We start from the raw sequence: 7,358 nt of genomic DNA on the forward strand, positions 1-7,358 counted from the left end.
ATAAATGGAAGCTTAAAATTACGGAAACCTGTTGGAGACATTTTAATATATATATATATTGATATTGATTGGTGTAACAAATAATGACTTTTACCCAACCCCGTTTGCTATAAAATATGTTTCAACTAAATAAATCACTTCTGATGAAAAAAATAGTAACGTAAAATATTCTACTAACCCTCAACAGGTGGGACAATTACGAATACAATATGGCACCGAATACGATCAGAAACAAAGATGTCTTTTTGGGCCCCTTATTCTCAAATTGTCTACGGCCCAACCAAAACCTTTTCACTTTGTGGTACAATTTAAAATCACCTACAGTCAATTTATTGTCCGGCATAGTCGTTAACCTTCGAAAGTCTCTCTATTAAAAGCAGTTGTGGATCCAGAGGGGGTACAGGGGGTTAGCATCCTCTTTTTATTGTGAAAAATTGACAAAAAATGGCAAATAATGTCTTAGCATCCCCTTTTTTTCTGAGAAACCCCGGCTGGCATCCACCTTTCAAAGTGCCGGATCCACCCATGCAATGTGGAAGATTTACGGAGGTTTTGTCCATTCGACTTGTTTTATATTTTGAAATTTGGCATTTTTTGAACTTGATATCAATTTCCCCTGTGCCAATTACTTGTGACATACTTTCCTTCAAAGGTGACACATGTATTCAAGGTTTTCCTTTACTACAATGAAAATATTATAATTCAAATAAGACAGGATAATTTTCTGAATGCGGCTAAATCTCCCGCTTTGACACTGTCACATAAGCGGGAGACGTAACATGTAGATATTTAAAAGTCCGGAGACCATAAGAATTAGTGTCGCTTGGGTGCTTTTTCACCCCTTTATTCCCAAACGGCTCAAGTCACAATCTCAAAATAGAATCCAGGCCTTTTTTTTGTGGTATGACACCTTGTGCAATTCTTATACAAAGAAACCCATTGACTTATAGTAAAGTTATTCACGCGTAACATGAGAACGTTTGTTAACTGACCCGTCCTAAACCGTTTAAGTCACATTCATCGTTAGGGGCACATTGTGGTACAGTGTTATAAAGATCTATTTTTTGGTCCGGACACAAAATGTCTATCGACGACGAAAGTGTGATTCCATTTTGCGACCGTGTTTACATACAACACAGCAGTAGTTCTGGTTTAAGTAAGCAGACGTTCTCAGTGAAAATTACATGTTATTGCTGAGATAGCTGGCCTAAAGCTAGAGAAGATTTACATACATGTCCATTATAAAAATCAGTATTCAGAGGCAGATTCAGAATTTTGGGTAAGGGGCTGTAAATAGAATAGGGGGTAGAATCTGTAAAATATCAAGGTTTCAAGCAATTTTTTGTCCCCTTCAGTTTTAGAGGGAGTGTATTGGGTCTGCTCCTATGAACCCGCACCTGTGACTACTTTCATTAATGACTTTCCGTTATGAATGAAGACTCCTTTAAGAATACTTTCGTAACAATAAAAAAATTCCTTTTTTTCCTTCTTTTTTTTGCAATGCCGTATTTATCAAGTCTGAATCTAATTTAAAAATAATAGTTGTCGTTATTAATAAGATTATATTGTTAAAGAGATTTAAACCATCATAATTATTCATTGTATAGAATATTTCATGTGTTTGAGCTAATACCAAAATAAGAAGGTAAATAATATTTTAATACTATATGTAAATATTATATTACTCAACTTTAAATGAGAATTGACCAAGAGGTCTCCGGCCAATGTAGAGAATTACGGCCAAGGTCAACATTCGGATGCCAAAGATTGTGAAACCCTCCGCATTTTGTATCTCCCTATCTCACAATATTTCGCTAAAAATATCGCTCTTCACTAAACACCAGTATTAGTATCAAGTATCAATATATAATAACAAACAAAAACTCTGTTTTAAAAATGACTTAGTTTCAACAAAATAAGAGAAAACTTTCTGTTTTACGATAATAAAGTGGTGTAATTTTTTCCAATTGCTCATTTACTTTCGTCATTTTGTACGTATTATTTTGGTTCGTTTATGTTCTTTGTTGTGTTTGTCTGTTTTCCATGTTTGGTCTTTGTCCCTGAATTACATTCTTTTGACTTCCGCTATAGTTTTGTGTGCACTCCATAGTTTTGTAACCTATGCCATATTTTGTTTTGTGTGTGTTCTCCTTATGGCGATTCACTGGTAAAAAATTGAGAGCCGTGCATACATGTATATATCAAATGAAAGCTAATAATAGACTTTTCAATGCATGAACTTATTAGAGAAAAAAATAAAAACACAAAAATAAATGTCACCATGGAAACCACACAGAAATCATGTAAAAATGCATAAAAACTGACAAAAACATACCCACTTTAAGCTTCAAAATGACAGATTTCCCGCGAAAAATACAAACATTTTTTTTCTGATTTTCTTGCTTTGGACAATGAGCTTTTTGAATAATTACATTTCCTATGGGCATTGCCGGTTAGATTTTAAGCTATTTTACCTCCAATTCCACTCACCAATTTGTACGGGGTAAAAAAATTCATTTACTTTCCTTTTCACATGTTGGACAGGCAGCCATTGAAAATAGTTCCTTACAACAATGAAAATAAATGTAACATAGCCAAACACTTGCCCTTGTTTACTTTTTCAGAAAAAAAACAACAAATAAAATAATATCTTTATTTATAATCACCATAGCAACCATCAATTTTCAATTATTTATTTTTCATCCCTAGCCAAAATTGCGAAACTGTGGAATGCTAGCTTTGGTTCCCATGATTATTCTTTTAAAGGAGATGGTTATTTCGTTAAATGTAACAATAACGCATATGAACGCGGAATTTGTTGTGCTGTTTGTAGTTCGTGATGAACAGGGTCTATTGTATGTATGTGTTAAATGTATTAATCAATGTTAACAAGTATTGAACACTTACATTGTATGTTTTGATGTTCAACAATGTTACTTAAGAAGGTAGACCTAGGTTAAGGGAAATAACTCTTGAAATCAGTTATATGTTTGTATCATATTCACAAAAGCATTTCAAGCTTTCCTTTGAAACAGAATGAAGTCATGAGATTGATGTAAAATGGTGAATACAAACGTTCAAATGATTTGTAAGAATTGTGTCCCTTACCCTAGGTCATCACCATGCAGGCACGAGACCTCAATTAATTTTCAAGTGCATTTCAATACACACATTTGAGCAGATTAAAAAAATTCCACCAGCGCAAACTGAATAAAACTTCTCTGGCCTAAAGATATGTATAAACAAGATTTTATATATAAAGTGTAGAAAATTTCACCATCATTTTCTGAAATTAATACATATAATTCGGAGATGGGGTAAACTTGCCAAATGAACGAATTAAAAGTCCTAAATTTTAACCTTCCACTGAACCAAATCACAACTTTTAGTCAGAGTTGATTAATGAAAAAAATCCCATGTAATTTTAACCTATTTTCTACCAATTAGAGGCAAAACTTCAGCAAATAAGTTTCCAGTAAAAATATGAAAAAATGTGGAAGGTACCTACTACCAAAGTTGGAACTATACTCGTATACAATGCTCGGACGTTAAACCCCAACAAACAAGCAAACAAAACGTATACAATGAAAACCAAGGGGAATTAATTGTGTTCTCGTGCCTATTAGATCAATAAATATGCTCACTTTGAATAAAAACTGCACCCATGTCAAGATGAACCTTTTTTTTACTTCCAGTACAAAGTTTCACCATGATTAGTTGAAAAATATATAAGTTGTAGCAAATTTAATATCAGTGGTACATTGCATGACTCACATGTCCAATGGTCGAAGGAAATAAGGCCCCTAAATTGATCAACTTCAAACATGAAGTGGTCTACACATATCAAATGTACATTGAAAACAATAAGAAGTGGTTTCAAAGCTAAAACTGTCACTCCAGATCAATTTAAACCAGACCTGTACAGAGCTTGTTCAAGTGTGATTGTGTCCCATATTAAAAAGCCTTTATTTGGGTTTTGAATGATAAAAAACTGAAACAAATGTAAAATAATGTAAGGTTCTAAGCTTATCAGGTACATAAGCAGACAGACAGCTGTATTTTTCCAGTTTTTCTACAATTACTTTCATTTTTGAACCTTATAGTGTATGTGGTACTCTAAAATTAGGTGTTTTTGAGACATCACAAGGTATATACATGTAGTGACTTACATTAGATGCATGAATATCGATGGAATGAATATATGAGGTTTTTTTTCACATTATTTATATTAATTACTAGCAAATACAAAGATTCAGACCAATAAAACACATGTCTGTGATTTTATAGATCCTAAGACAAGGCTGTGAAAACCCCTGATTTTGCCATATTTCATTGACTGGGTTCATAAAAATTACACTAAATTGTCAGATTTCTGCCTAAACCTTGTTCATAAAGTATGTTTTTTTGTTAATTTAATGTTCCTAGTGTACAGTTAGAGGAGAAAAACTCAAAGCTGTACAATATTTTCCCCACTGGTCTATATTTCATACCTAGCAAAAGTGCAATTTCAATGGAAAATCCCATAGAAACCATATTTTTTTTTATTTTAATTTCAGAAAATAGAGAATAAAGGGCAAAAATCTTATTATTTCATGTAGATTTACTGAATTCTTGAAAATAAACACCGAATTACCCCCAGCAAATACTAGCAAATAAAATTTCTGATACCCAGTCAACCTCCTTATTAGGCACGAGACCGCAATTAATTTTCGTGGAAGATTGAAAAATTGTACGTTTTATATCTGTGGCAACACCCCCTCAGCACCTGCGTATGGAGTGTTCATATCACAACTCATACGTTATGCCAGAGCTTGCCGAAACTACGCAGACTTTTTGTATCGCGCTAGAATCCTAACAAATAGGCTTCTGGAACAGGGTTATGTTGCTACAAGATTGAAGTCATCACAGAAGTTTTTGATGGTCGTCATCATAAACTCGTGGATCGTTACGGTGTATCCATCTGCGCCATGAAAACTAATTTGTTCAAAGTGTCATAGTTTTCCTTTTCTCTTTCGTCTACCACGGACTTGACTTTATTATGAGCAACTCGGCGGGTGTTTCTAGAAAAGCAGAGGACGCTTACCCTACCGGTACACCTGGTCCATGCTCCCAGTTTTTAGTGGACTCCGAATTGCTCATTTGCTTTTGCTACTTTGTATGTATGATTTTAGTTACTTTATGTTCTTTGTTGTGAATGTCTGTTTCCCATGTCTGGTCTTTGTCCCTGGGTTACATTCTTTTGAATACCGCTATGACCTTGGTTCCCTTGATTACTCTTTGATTATTGCTATAGCCTTGGTTCCCTTGATTAATCTTTGATTATTGCTATAACCTTAGTTCCCTTGATTACTCTTTTAAATCATGAAAAACACTCACTTCGTGATCCTCACTGGTGTTCCTGTCAAGTATTTTTTTGGGCCCCCACTTACCTTGAACTGTGGATCCGCCACTGAGTCTGATACTTTAGTTTTGTTGTTCACCTTGCAATGTTGAATGGAGTTGATTCATTACTTTGTTAAGTTTATGACTGAATCAACCGCGTCTATACAATAAAATATATTCCCCAATTAATAATATATATTCATTCAATTTACAACTTTTGCGATCATGATTCATATTTTTGGGCGGTTTATACATTGCTGAAGGAGCATTGCTAAATACACTGATGAAATATCGACGATGTTCGTGCGAGTGAATTTTTTCCCTTTGCATATTTTGTTTCTAAAGATATTCAATGACATGAGGAAAAGTTTAACAAAAATACAAGAAGAACTAAAACTTCCTTATATAAGTCATTGAAAAGTGTACAATTCGTCATTCCGTGTATGGTAGAGGTTACAGACCACCAATTCAACCAATGAGCATTTGGAACGTACGCAAAAATAGTCCTACGCAGAAATTACCCCTGTTCCTCATAGTGCTGTGGAAAAAGTTCTCATCTCATTTAAAAAATTTAAACAGTTTCTGAAAGGAAAAACATTTCTGTACATTTTATAGGTGCATTTTGCTTCTTGTGATGTGAAGCCTAATCTCCATAATGATTTCTAAATATACCCCTATTTTGTGAAAACACTGGGATTTCCCATGCTATTTATAGACACTTCACTTCCGGTGACCAGTACTGCACTGCAAGCCTGCTAACCCCACATGCCATTCTGAGGATTGTGAGCTGACATATGTAGAATCATGCTGATATATAGTCCTCTGCAGGTTAAAGTTAAGGTAAAGTCCAGAGAAGCCATTGAATATTGTGAAATTAGCATAGAAGCCTATGGGAAGTGGAATTAGTGGTTTTTAGCCTTAATAGAGGTCATCCTGAGTCCAATACAATAGAGGTCATCCCGTGTACAATAGAGGTCGTCCCGTGTACGGTAGAGGTTATCTCGTGTACCGTAGAGGTCATTCCGTGTACGGAAGAGATTAGTCAGTGCATAAAATGCTTCATTTTGATTTCGGTAGAAGTCGTATAGTATCGTAGATGCTATTCCACGGGGGTCATACAGGAACTTATGTGAATATTGCAGTACCAGTATATTACACAAGAAATTGAACTATTCCCAGGTTCTTTGCATTATATGTCTTTCATCCTGTACCTCACGCGCTTCTTGCACGAGAGCACATGGCGCACAAAACATTGTCAATACACAGTCGTCACTACAAACTCCGTCTATGTGAACAGTTTTACGAACGTGGTAGCGTATTCTTCCAAAAGCGATTAAATTTACAAATGGGATAAGCAGCAGGATTCCCCACAGTAAACAACTTTTGTCGACCGTATAAGCAACTTTACCAAACACATAACACGGACAGAACGTGGAGAGCATGCAGAGGTTTTTGTCCTCAAAACAGCCAAATAAATTGTAATTCCAACCAGCCTGTACTTTATGGTCCATTGTCTACATGTAATATATTTTTTAGTTTTATGACCAATTCCGTCTGTGTATGGTCATTCATATCATTTGAAATTCTTAGATTCCTTACAGTAAAACACATGCAAAAAGACCCATATTACTGGTTGAAAAAGGGTCAAGGAATATTGTGATCCCCAAAAACACCGTAACTGGTTTCACTCAACAAACTTTATTTACAATTCTTTCACTTTTCACTTGTTGGAGCGTCTTCAATTGTTCTCGGGCTGAAAGGGAAAAGATTAAAGCTCTATTTAAAACCGTCTTCCGTAAGACCGACCATGAATACACTAAAACTCGCATGACACAGAGATCTATGGCGGTCCGGGGTTCAACATGAAAATAACATGCATCGAAACTTGATTCAACTTTAGAAGGAATGATCTTCCAGTAGATGGCGGTCATTAAAATCATCATAAGCAAGTATTTAACTAATTCGAGGCAAAAAAT

The sequence above is a fragment of the Perna viridis genome, chromosome 12, assembly GCF_037379345.1.
Source record: "Perna viridis isolate PV_CMFRI_1.1 ecotype Kerala chromosome 12, ASM3737934v1, whole genome shotgun sequence".
NCBI lineage: Eukaryota > Metazoa > Mollusca > Bivalvia > Mytilida > Mytilidae > Perna > Perna viridis.